We start from the raw sequence: 5,284 nt of genomic DNA, 5'->3' as shown, positions 1-5,284 counted from the left end.
CTTGGCGGAATCGCCTCCTGCGCCCACGTGCGCCGAAAGGACGCGCGCCCCGGAAGGAGAATCAGTGGGCCGACCTTCGTGACGTCACGTCCGCCGCCGCTCGGCGGTGCGGCGAAGCGCTCTTAATAAGAGTTGGTGAACGCGGCAGGCGTCGACAGACACGACAAGCATTTCCCTCAGCAATCAATGCAAAATATACACACACACACACACATATATATATATATATACACATATATACATATATATACATATACATACACATATATACACATATACACACACACCAAGGTTGCCAGAATCTGGGCGGCGGCTCCGTCCCGCATATGGAGTCCGTCCAATGGAAACCGGAAGTGTAGGTTGGTTGGGCCGCTTTTATCCCGTCCGTGATCAAAGGGGTTGTTTTGTGCCATAGAGGCTGCAGACGGGCACAGACCTTGAACTTCCGGCAAGCGATTGAAGCCGTGATGGACGCAGAGGCGCCGTTGTAGGGGGAGCGCAGCCAAATAGCACGGAGAAAAGCCCGGTTTTATCTCATAAGAGGGCAGCAGGAAAAGAGGGAGACCCAACCAGAGATGGGCTGACTCAGTAAAGGGAGCCACAGCCCTCAATTTGCAAGATCTGAGCAAGGCTGTCAAAGATAGGACATTTTGGAGGACTTTCATTCATAGGGTCGCCATGAGTCAGAAGTGACTTGACAGCACTTAACGCACACACACACATACATCATAAGAGCTACATGACAGGCCTGTCCCTATTGATTCTTTTGGGGTTGACGTACCCTACCGTGCCATGCAATGCGGTTTCATGGCCACCAGGGGGAAGAGAGGAGCTTGTGCGTCCAGGTTGAAAGCGTCTGGGGAGTATCCAAGGTAATGTGCTATTCATTGTCCTGTAAGTATCAAGCTAATGTGCTAATGAGGGTGTGGTATGTTAATATGGAACCATTGTATCCTGAAGTGACCTGTTAATGTGTGAAATCCAAAGCTATTGTTACTTTTTGCAGGACAATGATTCAGCTCAAACCCAACCCCTTTCTGACTATATATTACTCTTCCTACACACTTGACACGGAGAGACACTGTCCTTCAGTGTGACTCCTCTGAAGATGCCTGCCACAGCCGCCGGCGAAACGTCAGGAAAGAAAATACCAAGACCACGGTTACACAGCCCGGATAACCTACAAGAATCAATGAACTCTGACCGTGAAAGCCTTCGACAATACGTCTGGGGAGTCTTTAAGAAAGAGCGCAGGAAGGTTGGGTGCAATTAAGAGGGGAGGGGAAGAAAGCATTGTCGTTTGACTCTATGACTTTAGGACAGTGGTTCCCAACCTTTTCAAGTTTGAGAACCCCTTCTTAACCTTTTGCAGACCCCCATACGATAGTAACTGCCCTGTTAGAATCTGCTGGTGGAGAAAATACATAATGAGAAAAAGATCAAAACGACTCTGCTTTGTGCACGTATGGTTTCATGGACCCCTTGTGATAATTCTGCACACGCACACCCCAGCGGTCCCCAGATCCCAGGTTGGGAACCACTGCTTTAGGACAACCAAAAGTGTTTTCCTTTTTGAACGTTTACGGAAATTCTGCCATCTCCTTTGCAGCGAGGTTCGAGCCCACTGGCGCCTTAGAGATCAAGACGATTTCCTGGGCATGAGCTTTCCCGAATCAAAGCTCCCTTCTTCGTCTCGTGCTTGGACTCTTTGGGCTATGATCATCGAGGCTTTATATCCCGAAAATCTTGATCTCTAAGGTGCTCCTAGACTCGAATCTCGCTGTTCTACTACAGACCAACACCGCTACCCTAAAAGAAGCTTCATTGTAGTTTGCATGATCTAGAAGACTCAATTACGCTAAGCAGCCTTTTTGCACGTCTATATCTGGACCCTGCACTACCTAGCCTGTGTCAAGGAGCTTTCGCCTCCTGATCATATTGCAGAACAAAACAAAACGAAAACAGCTTAGTCCAGATGTTCACTGCAGTGAGGTTAATTCCTTACCCGATGAATTTAGAGCTTCCCAAGAAAGAGGCTTGGCATTCAGCTTTGCCAAAACAAAGGAATTTTAGTAGCTGCTCAATAGGGACTTGATCCTTGAGACTTTGAAAGCAAGCGACCAAATGAATACACAAAAGAACTTACATATTTAGTAGGGTCATCATGTTCCTTGTAAAAATGCATACAGAAAGCCAGGCACATACAATAAAGTGTTCTTAGTTGCCCCATAGTTATAGGGCTCTCGTTCAATATTCACCATACCTTTTTAGAAACCATATTGACCCTTCTATTTATGCTAGGGGTTTTTTTTAGGGGGGGGCGTTGAGAGTCTGGGATTTAAATAGACCCTTGCCAGGATGTGTCAGTCTGTTTTTAATTACAATTTTGCCTATTGTGAGCAGTCGTGGAAGAATCCTGAGAAAAGAAGCTAAGGCAGGGATCCGATTTTTTAAGGCTATAGTTTCAAAGTACTTATAGTGCAAATTGGGCAAAGCAATCCTATACATATTTACTCAGAAGTATTGTTAGTATGCTCAGAGGAGCTTTATGTTTTGTAAGTAGAAGAAGGGGGGATGCACCTAAATTGTTTGACCAAATTTAAATATATTTGAGGACAGAGAATAAAGCAAGTACACTAACCAAGCACAATTAGATTAAGATTTAAATTTTGTTTCAGTATCAATTCTTCACTTTAGTGTTGTTATGTGTTTTAATGAATGATTTCATTATTTTAATGTTATTTCTAATTGTTCTAATGTTTCATGTGCATTGCCTTGGGGATGCTGATTGGGCGAAAAGGCAGCATTAAAATGTTTTAAATAAATAAACATTATATTTTACAGCGTGTATGAAAAATGCCTAAAGAAACTGAAGTTCAAACTTGTGTGTGTATACTCAGAAGTAAGCCCTGTTAAATTCAGTGGTACTTAGTTACAGGTAAGTCACACACTGATACATACTTATCTAGGAATAAGCATCCAAAACACACTCATCTAGGAGCAAATGTCCGTGAACTTAGCACAACCTGCTTATAAGTAATTATTTAGGAACAAGCTATTAATCTCCAAGTGGATGCAATCCTTTTTGATGCTTCAGTTCTCTATCCTTGATATATTTTGTCTCCTTCAAAAAGCACACTATGCACTAAAACTAACTAAGCACACAGATACAGCCTGGGAACAGGAGCTTGGGTGGTTTGTCATTATGCCCAAGGACTGGTCTTTACCATCAAACACATACAGGTTCTTCGCCTTTCAAAAGAATATTAGGGTGGGTGCATATTTGGAGCAGAGAGAGGTTTCCAGATTAATTCACCCTTCAAAGAAGTCTGGATTTGACCTGGGTTAGGGGGAAGATCAAACCCTGCAACTATATTACCTTTAAGTATAGTTTGGCTGAAATGAATCTAGATCCTTTGAGGTTTTCTGCACAATACTTGTATGCTTTCTTGCTAATCAGTGTTGATATCTGTTACTCAAACCTCCAAAAAAACATAAAGGAAAACTTTGCAAAATATTACACTAACAGTTACAGACGTTATCACAGGGTATCACTACTTAATGGTGTACTTCCACAGAATCATAATGTTTTAACATATTGAATGAATGCCTAGTCCAACCCAGGAAATATTTCCACTGGACTACGTGTGCAAAAGTCATTGCAAGCCCATAAACCTTCTGAGATCCCTGGATTATAGTTAATATATTTAGGTCTAGAATTTCAGTGTGGCAGAATGTGCAGGTTTTTAAAACTCTGTTTCATTAGAAATAAATAATACCAAATGTTACTGGGGTAATTCTAAAAGTTCTTTTAAAGGTAAAAAAAAAAAAAGGTAAAAAAAACAAGCACCGGGTCATTACCAACCTATGGGATGAATAGGGTTGCCAACCTCCAGGTAGTGAGCAAAACAAAAACAAAGGCACCTCCATGCCTATACCAAATAGGTTTGGAAATTAGCACGGGAAAGTGGTACACAAATGCACATAAACAGGTTGCAAAAAACACGTCTATAATGAGTAATGAAGATGGAAAGAACAAAACAAGTGTACAACATGAAAGCTTAGCAACTAAGTGGTTGGTTATATACAAATGTACAAGTAATCATGAAACAGTCTATTGGTGTGTATCTGGAGGCAAAAAGTCCTCTTCTGAGTTTCAAAATTAATCAGTTCAGCAGGATATCCAATAGTAGGTATAAATCCAAAAGTTAGGGGACGGCCGTTTCACATTCGTTTCTTCAGCCCCACATTGCATCATTCATTTTGTAGTAAGTCAGTTACATATACAAGTCCATTTCAATTCAACATTCTGCAGCAGCACTGTCAACAGGTTCCCAATGGGATACTAGGTAGTAGCTGGAGATCTCCTGCTATTACAACTGATCGCCAGCTGATAAAGATCAGTTTACGTGATCGTCTTGTCCATTCAGACTTAAGCAAACCTACACAACATTCTTCTGCAGTCGGCCATTTTAAATGTGGCCCGTGTTCTGTTTGCCCCTTAAGCTTGCCCGTAAAGGAATTCAACTCGATTACATCGAACTTCAGGTTTAAATTGCAACATTTCTCTAATTGTTCCACGAGTCGCGTTGTTTACGCGATCACGTGCAAATGCTCAAAACTTTACATAGGCAGTACAATTCGCCAAATAAGACTCCGCATAGACGAACACAGGTCCAGGATACGTGCGGGCAATTTAGACGCTCCCCTCACTAGCCATTTCTTAGAACAGAAACATTCTGAGAATGACCTAAGATTTTTTGTGTTATGGAAATATAAAGACCATCCCCATGATACCTATGACATGCAGAAAATTCTCCTTCAACACGAAATGAAGTTTATCTATCTTTTTAATACTATGATCCCAAATGGATTGAATAATGAAATTGATTTGTCCTGTTTTTTATAAGTTCTTTTGCCTGAAATTGACTCTGTCCCCTTTAAGAAATGCGATCAACTAGTCCTCTGCCAGCATGTGACCGACTCCAGGAAGTATATTGGTTTAACGCTGAGATTCCTGACCTTAAGCATTAGCAGCCCACTCTTTTAAGAGCTAAAATAAATAAAATAATATAAAAAACAAAATATAATTTGAAATCTTTGGATTCATCTGAAGAACCTCCTTGTAGGATTATACATCTGTGGGCTTTAACCTCTACTTTGAGGTAAGAAATATGTTACACAGTTACTCACTCAGTAGTCTCCATTTTTGAGAAGATGGTAATGCAACGTAATATGGACCTTGTATAATTAATATTTTCAGGCTGATGAAGCCAAGCGTATG

Source organism: Euleptes europaea, chromosome 10 (assembly GCF_029931775.1).
Source record: "Euleptes europaea isolate rEulEur1 chromosome 10, rEulEur1.hap1, whole genome shotgun sequence".
Taxonomy (NCBI): domain Eukaryota; kingdom Metazoa; phylum Chordata; class Lepidosauria; order Squamata; family Sphaerodactylidae; genus Euleptes; species Euleptes europaea.
Note: the sequence above shows the minus strand (reverse complement) of the source record.